At 42.4% G+C, this 13331-nt stretch overlaps 1 long non-coding RNA gene across 1 annotated transcript; it reads left to right on the top strand.

Annotated features, from left to right (window-relative positions):
- Nucleotides 1-9804: 9804 nt before the first annotated feature.
- On the top strand, nucleotides 9805-12658 carry LOC144791912 (uncharacterized). The gene is made up of 3 exons (XR_013602493.1): nucleotides 9805-9902; nucleotides 11302-11439; nucleotides 12188-12658. It is a non-coding gene; the product is annotated as an uncharacterized LOC144791912 (long non-coding RNA).
- Nucleotides 12659-13331: the final 673 nt, after the last annotated feature.

The raw sequence follows: 13331 nt of genomic DNA, 5'->3' as shown, positions 1-13331 counted from the left end.
CCTCTTCTTCACATGATGTGCAGAATCATCTTCTCAAAGTACTTTTTACTCTTCCCAAATGTTCCCTTATATATAAATTCTTTTCAGCTACCAATCCAGATCGAGCTAAATCCAAACTGAAAACTTCCTGGGAATCAGATTTGGGTTGTGAATGGTCTATCGCTTTTTGGGACAAACTTTGGTATAGATCTTTAAAAATCTCCCGCTCTGCTTCCCTCACTCAATCTATGTTTTTCCTTTATCATACACTTTATCTTACACCTGCCTCTCTTGCTCGTTTTTCTTCCACTACTGACTCTAAATGTTGGACTGGTGGCTCTGCTACTGCTGATCTCATTCACCTTTTCTTTCTTTGTCCTTCGGCTTCCGTATTTTGGGTGAAGGTTTGTCTTACATTTCTCACATATTTACAATATCCATTCCTTATTCTATACCTCTCCTATTTGCTGGAAGCCTCTTTGACTCATTAGATCTCCCCCCACATGAACATGGCCTATTTGACCTCATGCTTGCTTTAAACTTTCTATACAACATTGGTGGAATACCCTCTGTCATTTTCATAGACTTGATGTCGCATTTGCCTCCTCCTGCAAGCCTTTCATGGATAGGGATCTTTTTTGGTTGTCTCTAACTACTTATCTGGACAACATTGTCTTGCGCAATATTTCTCAGGTCTCCTCGGAAAATTTTAAGCCACCTTGAAGGTTTTTCGTCTCTGTTTTTCATTATTCACCATGTTTAGCTTTGTTCTATAATTATTTATTGGAAAATGTACTATTGCTCGTTTGAAGTATCTATTTAACTTGTTTGCTCTCTGTTTTATCTCTTGAGTCATAACCTCGATATTCTTCCTCCTATCCCCCCTTTCCCTCTTTCTTCTCCTTCCTCTCTCCCCTTCCCCCCCTCCTCTTTAGAAAATCCACAAACTGCTTTTATTCTTTCCACGAGATGTTAGCCATTCTTGTTGATATATTGTTACATTTGATGTATGTTTATAAATTGCTGATGTCTTTATACATTATTCAATTTACCAATAAAGCTTTTCAAACACACAAAAAAAATCAACTCCATAAGCTTTTCCATATGGCTTTATGCAGTGACACCGAAAATCGTTTCCGTGAATTCAGACTTTAGGAACATGTTTCAATTGCCTTTTATGAACAATGAAAATATGGACCATAGCATGGCACGATCCTTTATCTGCTTTTCACATAAAAGAGCAGCCTGCAACAATGCAGAGCAACTCATCAGAGTTTAAAAGAGTAAAGTTTCAGTTTCATTACTACATTAAAGGTATTTTTTGTAAAACAAAATATAATAATAAGGTAATCACAGTTCTATCAAACTTAAATCGGGAGCAGTAATACGTTTTTGATAAATTTGGTATTAAATTATTTAGCCCTTCATCGACACTCGAACCATGGCCTGTTATGGCTTTCAAGTCAAAATGGAAACGTGAATTACATTACATAATGTCATGAATTTTTTGAATTATTGGTTTTTTTGCAATATTTCCCTACTAAATTTGGGTTTATCTCAGTTTATGTCTCTCAATCTTTGCTTACCCTCTCTGATTTCAAAACGTGGTCCTAAATCAGATAGATCTAAAAGACTAAGGGCTCTATTGCGATGTAGGTCAGAGTAGCATCAAACTGACACCGTAGTGGGATGGAATCCGTCCGACTATTAGTCAGTGGTTCTACCCGCAGTATTAGGATGCGACTCTATGGACAGGCAGAAACATCCATTTTATGATGCAGCTTCTGTGGCAGCCAGAAAAGGGCCCCAGATAAAGTTGCGATAGAAAAATTGATGTTTTCAAACATCCCTGCACAGTGTGGCAGGCACCATGCGGTGCCTGCCACATGATGCAGGAATGTTTAGGCGGGCACCACAAGTGCTTCCCAGGCCCCATAGTGGTGAGCCAGAGGGGACGGGGGCCCTCCAAGGGGCCTACAAAGTCACTTTCCGCCCTACCTTTTCATGACATGTGGACCGCCATGAAAGGGCAGGTGGAAAGGGACATTGTAATCCCGACGGCGGAGCCGAGGCTTGCTACGCTGCCATTTTGGAATTACAATTCCACCCAATGCCTTGTCAGGCTCCATGACACCGTCGGAAACAGAACAGAATTACCCCGCGGGTTTCCCTCCATCAGCCAGTATAATAATCATAATTCGGCAGATGTATGACATTACAACGCATGCTGTTACGTCGCATGCTTTTACAACGCGAGTTTTACAACGCATACCATTACAACGCATAGTGCTTTGGGGCGCTGGATAGTGAATAGTTTAATTTACTATTCCAACTCCAGTCCCCGTGGATAGTAGGGAAGGTGTTGGATAGTAAATTAAATCTATTCCCTATCCTAGAGCGCCCCCCAGCGCAATGCATTGTAATGGTTTGCGTTGTAAATACCGCGTTGTAAAGGCACTACGTTGTAAAAGTTGCGTTGTAAGTGTTGTTCACCTAATTCGGCAGTCGGAACAAAACCAACCTATGGTGTTGGGCAGAAAGCCTCCGACGAGCCTTTCGGATGGCTTTCCATCCGACATCATAATGAGGGTCAATATTTTTAAAATATGAGGCATTGATCAAAGCACCAAACAAAATTAACAAACACAAGGGAACCAAGAGCTAAGTGGTGCAAATGTTATTAAAACAAGGAAACAATATTTTCAATGCAACGGATGCCTTCACCTTTTAGTTGTAACTTTGGTAAATATTGTATATGTGATATAAAACTCACACTAAAAGAACAAAGAGGACAAGTGGGAAAAGAAAGAGGTATTATCTGTCCATTCAGTGGAGGATCCTACCAAACACAAACACTGAAATTCATTATGAAACGTCTGGGCCTAAACTAGGAAGCAGCTTTCATCAATTATTTAAGTTCCCTAAAGCTTTTCATTTATGACAGACAATTTTAACCCCTTCCATGCTGCAGCGATTCTGCTCCTGTGCTGAAGATTTCAGCGCGGGTGCGGTCATGACGGCTCCCAGCCGTCATCAGCACACGAGCACTGTAGTGCATGACGGCTGGGGGCCGTCATCAGCATGCAAGGGGTTAATATAATGCCCAAAAGCGCTTCAAAATGTATTTCATCGTCTCTACCATGCATTTCTATGGCATTGAGAATGGGTATCAAATTAACATTTAAAATGAATGTTTTGATAAAGTTATACATTCTGGTGCATTTCCCTGCTTGCATCGCCTTTACCCAGCATGCTTGAGTTACTACTTGTTTTCAGATGATAATATTTCAAAAGATTAATTAATATGAAGAGAAACTTCAGAAAGCCCATAGCAGTAGTGCTACGGGGTTTGCAGATGAACTGCTGCAAGCTCAAAGTCTATTTAATTGCTTGCTTTTTTAAGAGAGTTCAGAAGGGCACATGAACATCTTCAGAAGTGTTTGAAGTGCATTAAGCACATCATTTAGCTGTTAATTATGTGAAGAAGGGTAAGGGATTATGTTTATTTTCAGTGCTGGCATAAGGAAAATGGCTTTCAGCTGAGGAGCTTCTGAGACGATGGTATAATGTATTTGTCTCTTGAGTACAAGTGGCTTTCAGCAAATTACCTTTTTACTACATGTGCAGTGTACAACATAATTTGCACACAATAAAACATTTGAAATAATTATTTTTAGTAGGGGTTCATATTACAGAACTATTGACTTATGAGGCCATGAATGGACTGTGTGTGGGTGTGTGTGTGCGTGTATGTGTGGCTGTGCATATGTGTGTGTGTGTGCGTGTGTGTGCATGTGTGTGTGTGTAACCCAGTGATGGTCATTTGCATAGGGGAAACATTTTTGTTCTGTTTATAACTCAGGCACCATATGACAAATCTTCACTGAACTTTCTAAAAAAAAAGTCTCATCTTCTTTATCTCAGCTCCTTGATGGAAAGCTTTGGGGTGATACATCAAACGGGGGCTGTGAAAAAGGGAACAGCTCCAACACACTTTTTTCTCATGCAATTTTCCATGGGAAAATTAGACACAGCTACAGCCAAAATAGCTGAAGCTAGATCTCACTCCAGAAAGTGAACCTTTTGTGATTTGGTGCAAATCCTTTCAGTAGTTTTTGAGAAATGAAGGTTCCCAATTTATGTGTATTTCATCGGCGGAGGATCTACGGATCTAACAGATCAAAAGATAGGATCAAATTGGCTGCCACCACATCAACAAAGATGTGGAGGCAACCAAGTTAGGACTTGAGTACTAAGTCCCCTGTCCTGAAAAAATGCATAGGGGGCAGGGTAGGGATGCATTGCCTACAGGACTTGGGGGATATCCCCCTCACCAAAAAAGTATATTTTTTAAATTATCCACAGAGGGTCTGAAGATCAACAGCACAGAGGAAAAAACATGACTTTTATAATATGACAGGAGTAGGCCAGGGCCCAGGGGGTAGACTCTACTGTCTTTAAGTGGGAGTTTGGTTAAGTGAGTAGGTGTTTGAGGGGCTGTATTGGAAAGTATGTGTCTTTCTGAATGGCTGTATGAGTTAGTGAGTGGATTTGTGAGTACTTGTATGGATCCGTGAATGGGTATGTAAGTGGTTGTGTGGGTGTGTGAGTGAGTGTGTGTGTGTGTGATTGGTTGTATGGATGAGTGAGTGGCTGTGTTAAGAGGCTGTATGCGTGAGTGAGTGGTTGTGTGAGAGGCTGTATAGGTGAATAACTGGGGGTTTAGTAGCTGTATGGGTGACTGTGTGGCTGTGAGAGTGGCTGTATAGGTGACTGACTAGTTGTATGATTAGCTGTAGGGGTGAGTGGGAGTGTGTGTGGCTGTATGAGTGAGTGAGTGGGTGTGTGATTGGCTATATGGATGAGTAAGTGGATATATGACTACTTGTATGTTTCTGTGAATGGGTAACTGGTTATGTGAGTGAGCGTACAAGTACAAAATTCTGTTACAGTACAAGAATCCTCATTTTTGATGTCACTGAAAAACTGCCTCATCTAAGAAAAGTCATCTTTTATGGAAGAGGAAACCTCACACATATAATAGTGTCATGCTTCATCATAACATCCTCTCCCCACTGCGGTTCAACAATGCTACCAAAGTGGACTCAATCTCCTCATAAGCTGTACCGGAAGGAGGGAGTTCTTAGATAAAATCTACTGGACAAAAAAAGGGGGATCCAGATTAAGCTACAAAAAAATACCTCTGTGTTTCTTGGTTATTACCTTTATTTAGAAAGACACTGGGTATGTTTAAAAAAATAACTCAGATGGGTATGTTGAAACTAATGGCTCAGACCCATCTCCTATCTGCGAACATGTTTCTGCTCATAGCTAGTAGCCTAAATGGTCTAGGGCATTCTTCAGGGCTAATGGATCCCTAAGACTAATTACTATGACAGTACAAGTCACTGATATACAATGCTAAAAGAGTGTGAGCTACCTTATAAACCCAGGTGAATCCTATCTGGGTCTGGACAAGGATAACTTGACTTCCTACATTTTATGGGATACCAGCTACCCGGTGACCTAAGGGGTGGTGTCCTTTGTAGTCACACATTTTTCAAAAGATACACCACTCGTGGGTACATACATCAGGACTGCTCAGGACCACTGGTACACCACACATATACCTGGGTGTGTTAGTGTATCCATTAGTATATGCCTGGGTGTGTCAGTGTGTGTGTCTGTGTGTTCCTGAGTGTGTTATTGGCTGCATTAGTGTTAGGCTTTATGTGTCAGTTTCTGCTTTGGTGTATGCCTGTCTGTGTAAGTGTCTGATTTGGTGTATGCATTTCTGTATCAATATTAGCATTAGTATGCCCCTGGGTATGTCAGTGTATATGTCAGTATGTGCCTGGGTGTGTTATTGGATACATTAGAGTTTGGTTAGGTGTGTCAGTGTCTGCATTGTTGTACGCCTGGGTATGTCAATGTCTGCTTTGGTGCATGATCCAGTGGTGTATGCCGGGTGTGTCAGTGTATACATCAGTGTGTGCCTAACTGTATTATTGGATGCATTAGTGTTTTGCTGGCTGTGCCAGTGTCTGCATTGCTGTATGCCTAGGTGTGTCAGTCTCTGCATCAATGTAAGCTTGGGTGTGTCAGTGTGTGCAAGGGTGTCTCATTGGATTTGTTAATGTTTGACTGGGTGCGTTAGTGTGTGGTTGGGTGTGTCACTGGCTGTATCAGTACGTGTATGGGTGTTTGAGAGGATTTATCAGTGTTTGGCTGAATGACTAAATGGCTGTATCGATATATGACTGGGTGTGTCATTGGCTGTATTGATATGTGCCTGGATGGGTCAGTTTCAGTATCAGAGTATGGTTGGGATCAGTTTTTGTATCAGTGTGTGTCTGGACATGTGTAAATGGGTGTGTGATTGTATGGGATTTGGAGTGGCTGTATCAGTGTATGTGTTAGTACCTGTCCAAATGACTCTATAGGGTTGCGAGTTCATGTGTGAGTACCTGTATGAGTGTGTTTGCGACGCATAAGTTACATTTCTAATAGAAATTTTTATAACTTTACAAATAAATGTTATTAACACACTATAAAGCAATTTAAAACAAACAATTAACAAATACACATAAAATACATTATTTAACTATTTAATAATACACATTTCTGAGCAAGTACTTCAGGAAACTCAAAACAAAGTGCCATTTTGAAGTATCTTACAATACCATCATATGGAAGTACTTAAAAACAATTCCAGTAATAGGCCACAACTAAATGATGCGGGACAAACTAGGTGCAGCAGGATGGTCTACTTGCACAGCACCCTCAGGAGAACCACCATCAGATGCAGTGAGCCTACTCACTGGGCGAAATGCCACTTGCTTGTCACCATTAAAATATCTTCTGTGGGCAAATTTTCCCTTTCTGACTGTTCTCAGGTTCTATACTCATACACCAAAAGATATGCATTGTTGAAAGAATCATCAATGTATAGTGGGGAAAAACAGCCTTAAAGATTGTGCAAAAATCCCCCAAAACTTAGGGGTCGACTCACCGAACTAATCTGAGATAAAATCCTAAACGTACTACTTTTGGTTTTCACAGAAAGCATTTAGTAGTAGTAAAGTTAGAATTCCTACTGATTTATTTGACCAAAAACAGTAATAAGCAAGAGGTACTTGTCAAATTCATATGCTGTTCTAGGTAAAAGATGCACCTAAATTTGGAACAGACACAGATGAGTCTCTACTTTCTTTCATAAAACAGTATATTACATGAATTGAATTTATTACATGTAGCCTTCCAAAAAACACAGTCGTAAAAAGGATAAAGCTGCAAATAATTATTTTCTCCCCATTGAACCTTCATGCTTTTCACGGTCTGAAGCCAATTCCTTCTTCCCAGTTCTCTCAGAAAAAATAGTAAAGTATAAAATTGTTGGCAAAACCTTCTTAAATACAACAGTGCTTTTTACAAACATTTCAAAAGTATCCCACAAAATCCTCTCAGAACTGGTGACATAGTTTCTGACTGCCCCTGTATTTCACCTGCACTCCTCTGGGGTAAACTCATACTTACTGAAAAAGGCCTCTTTTATGATTGGGTACCTCAACTAACCCTGGGCGTAGTTCGCGGAGCCGCACTCCGCGGAGCTACGCGAAGACGCACTTGCACTCCGCGACCTACGCGTAGCTCCGCGGACATGCGTAGTTGCTTGCTAGACCCGTTCGCACGCCGTTTTTCGTCTTCGGGAGCGCGGTGCGCGTGTTCGGGGCGCTGCCTGCATGCTCGAGATGGCTAGCGCGCTAAGTTACCCAAGAGGTTTGTCCCGCCCGCTTGCCTTCCCTTATTTCCTGTTCCGGGTCACAAGTAACGTGTTCGCGTTGTGCAAGACATGTTCGGGAACTCATCTTCTCGTTCGCACTACAAAAGTGCGTGATCGCGCTAAATATCGCGCGAACTTACCCAGGCGGTCGCGACGGGCGGAGCCATCTTGGATTTCACACTCTGGCTATGGTTTTGGGCCTACTTTAACATCTAGCTCCTATCTCTTCAATCCTGGTCTTTTCACCCACTTTTTCAAACTTTCTTTAGTTATTACCTATCTCTCTCTGTGCCTAGGTTTATATTTTTCATTTTATTTCTACTTTTACAACTTTTTTCAACTTTTCTCTTGTTTTATATTACTTCCTTCTTTTACCTTGCTTCTTCTTTCCCCTACCTTTTTCTCTTGAACTTTTCTTCTCCCCTCCACCCAGTACCATGGTGAAGGGTGCCAGCAGCATCGGCGGCTCAAAGGGCAAGGAGGCTGTGCCCAAAAAAACCCGGCTGCCTTGCGGCAGAATGCGCCCCGCAGGAGTGACGGCCCGCCAACTTTTTGGGGAGGAGGAGGTGGCTGCCCTGGTCTTTTTTATCCAGCACCACCTCCCCTTGACCTTGGCAGCAGGCGGCAGGCCCGGCTCCGGCTACCGTATTGAAGAGCGTCTCCGGCGGTGGGCGAAGGTGCGCCGGGCAGTCTTCCGCTGCTCCGGTATCCGGCGTACCCACCATCAGCTGTCCCACCGCTGGGCCGACATTTTGGACCGGGAGCAGGACCTGTTGGACCTGCTTGGTGTCGAGGTTGTGGGTCTTGGTGAGTGGCTACCCAAAAAAAAAAAGTGTGTGTGTATATATATATATATATATATATATATATATATATTTATATATATATATATATATATATAGTAGTAGAAATATTGTTCTGTATCTTTCTAAATCTTGGCTGAATAAGTAACGCGATGACTGTTGCTCCTAGTTACATTTCCGATGTATTCCGTTATATCTACTGTAATTGTATGACACTGTTCTTCTTCACTAACTCTTGCGTGTTGTTTCAACTTGGCGCTAGCTGTTGCTGTTTATTGATGTGACATTTTCTTTATTGTAGAGAACTGAAGTTAGTTAATGCTATTAATAGAGTCTTGTCCTTCCTTTGTCCGTCAGTGAAATAGCGGTGGATGGATAATTGTACGTAGTTTGCATATTGTAGCATTTTTTTCACGGGCTTCTCTTCTGCATGAATCCTCCTCTGGCAATGAATGCTAAAGTTACTTTGTTCTTCTTACCTCAGCCAGGGCCGGCTTTAGGCATGTGCAAGCTGTGCAACTGCACAGGGCCACTAAACTTCAGGGGCCACCACACCAATATATATCCTTAATTTAATAATCCTCTGAGGATAGATACATATTTGCGTGGCGGCCCCTGGCAGGGATTTGGTGCCTCCGGCTCTGTTCCACTTCCAAACACCCTGACTCCCCCTCTTCACTGGCCTCCGTCCTCCGCCCCGACCTCCTCTTCCGGGGCCCCCTACCTACGCTCCCTGCCCAGGACCACCATGAGCCTAGAGCCACCCCTGCCTCAGCCCTCCATAGAACTGATGTAGTTTGTTTAATGAGTGGGTAGGCTTGGCAGCAGTAGCATTCAGTCAGTAGCAGAACAAAATATGATGCAACGAACGTACAATTTCGTGTATGCACAAAGTTTCTGCATGTCTCCTCCTTGTGATCTATGCATTTTGCTGGCAAAAATGAAAAAGAAATGACTACTCACAGATAATTGATTACCCCATTCTTGAATCTTGAATCGGTGGTGTTGTTCAGGTGTTACTGCCTCTGTGTTACTTAGTAATCTGCAATCAGAATGTTTATGGAACATTTGATTTGTTTTCTCCAAGTATACAGTCAGTGAATCCTGCAAGGCAGTAGTCATTTGGTAGATCAATGTTTGTTTCTTTTAATGTTCTAGCAGTGGTTTTTGATTTGAAATGATGTCTATGTTTCACACCAATCAATGTTTTTCTCTTTGTTTATTATTTCTTACATGAACCACAGAACCCAGGGGCAAGCAGAAGGCTGGGACCGAGTCGGCGGGTGAACCACCACAGGCACAGAGCTCCTCTACTGAGGATCCTGCTGCTGTCCCCAGTAAGTCCAACAGTGCTTTCTTTTGGAACAATGATATTTCCCTAACTTTGTAACGGAGCTTTTTTTTTTTCAACCGATTAATTACATTTACTTCCTAAAGAAATTTTGACTCTTTAGTTAAGGTATTAATCTTTTCCATAAATATGTGATAAAAATTAGAATAGCTGTTGGCACAGGGTCCACTCCTGTCTTATGCTTTTTCCTCTGTAATGTCTCTGCTTTGGCAATTGACACCAACCAAGTATGCATCCAGATGTTGGTCTAGTATTTTGTAAACGTTAGTATACCACTAGTAGTCTTGTGGGAATTCTATCTTCTATGGAGTCATATACATATTACATAACTATGCATGCACCAGAAAATTGGATGTTGGTGCTGATAGGCAGGTTGGACCTTACTTACACCTCAGTCACAGAACTCTAAGGAACCCACAATTCACTGAACGACAACCTATATGGGCTCAGTCATTGGTCAATTATTCAATTATCACACTCCTGAACCCCAATACCAAGATGCCCAATGCTTTTATTACACAATCCATAACCTAAGTAACCCCCTTTTGCTCACTCACTCGTGTAAGTCTACAAGACAACAGACACTGAAAATAAACTTCAGAGTCAAAGTGGTACTTCAAAAGCTTTATTTTGTTAGAAGTAAGTAAGTAACATCAATGTTTTTAAGTTGTCCCGTGAAATACGTCGAGGGGCCCACCAGAAAAAATCCAGAGTTAAAAAAGGCTGAATAAAGTAATCAACATTTGTACAGCTACTAGCGCACGATAGGGAAATGTGGGAAATGTCGGAGACCCCTCACCATTGAACGTATACTGGTTACATATGCCTCTTTTTGGTAAGCTCTGGAAATGTCAGCTTCGTAGAAGGAAATCTTCTCATCTGCCGAAAATTAATGACAAAAGTGGTGCACGTTAGACAGTATGAAATACATTTAGGCAAGTTTTATGCAGCCATGCTAAAAAAAAGTTGTAACCTGTAAGCAAACTCGATTCCACAATCCACATAGAAAACGTAAATACGAGCCCTTTTATTTTCCAACCTCTTCAGGTGTATATGCATTGAACAATCATGTTGCCTCAAAGGCGTCTTCTACTGCGCAACAAGCTGCGAGGTTGCATGCGCAAAATTGGATACATTGATGTACAAAGGTTACATAGTTCACTTCAAATTTCCAAGGACTAGAGTAGCAGTACAGATGAGATGAGCTTGGGTACCATACCATAACAAATGAATGCTAATATGTGTAGTGACTCTGCTGTGCTATGCAATGTGGACTACTACTGATTACGTACGTTGTACTTAACTGTTTTGCAGAACTCCATTCTTGGTGAACAAGTACAATGGGGGCTGTGCATCCATCTAAAAAGGTGTACTTATTTTTATAGGTGCAGAACCCGTACCATCCACCAGTGCCGACGGGGACAGCGGCGCAGCGTCAGCGATCCCGGAGGGGACAGGAGGATCAGAGTCACCTACACCAGCACCAGCAGCAGTGGGGGAGGAGCCAACAGCGGTGGGCGATGGTAAGTTACATTCAATAGTGATCCGCATTACTTGGTGGGAGGGGAAAACTTCCTCACTGTACTCTGAGAATTAAGAACTTGAAGTTCTACTGGACAATATATGACGCCACCTTTACTTGTCATTACCGTGCTTAGCATTACCACTACAGTAATGCAGGTGGCTGATAGCAGTCGGATGCATGGGTTGTTGTTGAAGCATGGAAAGGGGAAAACACAGCTGCCTGCGTGGTTGGGAGACACACCCAATATCGGTGGTTAGTGGATAGTCTCAGCAGCAGCGGTGTTTTGGTCAAACCCAAAGGCAAGGGAAGGAGGGGACGACTGGATGCATGGGTCGTTGCTGGTGAAACACAAACCAAATAAGGTTTGTTGCGTGATATAAAGAATGATAGTCTCTACTAGACATTTACTACTAGCTGCCCCCTGTTAATTAATGTTAGTTTGAGACTGTTTCCGCCTTCCCGGAAGCAGAGTATATAATATAAAACGAGATATCAAAAAGACAGGTGTTCGTTCATATGTGTGTGACCGTTGAAGTACACCCATGCAACTAGGGCAGGCATAATGCCGTGCCAAAAAGTCCAACAAATAAATTATATAGGCCGTAGAATGTTCAAGATAGATGCAACACAATTTTTTGTACTCAGCTTGCTTGCTAGTGCTACTGTGCCACTATGTGTTGAATCAATTTTGTGTTCTTGATTTGCTGGGATTTTGGATTACAACAATTCTGTTTCTTTCTTTATAGTTACTCCTTCAAAACGAACAAGGAAGGAGTTGGCAGTCCGGGCCCGGCAGCGGAAACTGCAGGCCATCGTTGAGGCCTACCGCCGGCTGGTGGCTCAGGCCGAGGAGGAGGAGGAGGAGGCGGCGGCAGCAGCTGCTGCCTCTTCCAATGCCCCGGCCCCCAAGCCTGCAGGAGTACGTCGCCGTGGTCAGGCAGCCGCCCGCCGCCGAATTTTTACATCATCGGCGGCCCCCCCACAACATGCGTGCCAATGTAGGTGCCGGGAATTTCAACAAAAGATTCTCCGCCGGGTAGCGAGGCTTGAGGAGGAGCGGGTGAAGCTTGAGGATGGAATAGAGGAGCGGGTGAAGCTCATTGTGGACAAACACCTGAAAGCCCGCCGGCTTTGAGATGGACCCTGTTTGTTTGCCCCTTTTTCAATCCTTTTGTTGGTGGGTGGGATTTGGGTGTTGGGGTTTACATTTAACTTTGAAATTTGGTTGGGGTTAAGGGAGGGTAGGGACAGCTGTGGGGTAAGATTTCATCTATATTTATTTTTGTATCATCTTTCTTTATATTATGTTAAAATAAAAATGAGACACAAAGTTATTTTCCAAAGAAAACATTTGAAGTTCATTTGTGTTTGTAGGAGGGGTGGAGGGGGGACTGTTTCACCAAATAATGTACGTTGTGCAACATCGCAACGTTTAATTGGCCATGCAGGTCAGGGGACAGTGCTTTCGAATAAAAAAATAGATTGGCCACATCTTTAACATGCAGACAGATAGATGCGGTAAACCCTCACCGAGTTATATTTGTAGTATTAGAAGAACTACCAGTCGGTCTTGCGTTATACCTCACAGCAAACTTATCTTACCTGTGATTGCTGATGATGAAGTGGGCTGCATTTGTTTCCCAAGACAATGGATAAGAATCTGTTGTTCTGAACTTCTGTGATAGTAGTAGTAGACAGACCCTGCCAGTAGCATTTTGAGACAAAAAGAAAGAGGCAGTCATTTGCGTGATAGACAATGTGGGGGTAGTATAAGTATTAAGTACAGTACATTACACGACTGACCCAATACAATTTTGCAACTGCTAAACTGAAACAAAACAATGGTTTTGGGGACTGGAAAGTAAGTGCAAGAGAAGATAAGAAGTTCAA

The sequence above is a fragment of the Lissotriton helveticus genome, chromosome 11 (assembly GCF_964261635.1).
Source record: "Lissotriton helveticus chromosome 11, aLisHel1.1, whole genome shotgun sequence".
In the NCBI taxonomy this organism is placed as follows: domain Eukaryota; kingdom Metazoa; phylum Chordata; class Amphibia; order Caudata; family Salamandridae; genus Lissotriton; species Lissotriton helveticus.
This window is presented reverse-complemented; position numbering and strand designations above follow the sequence as displayed.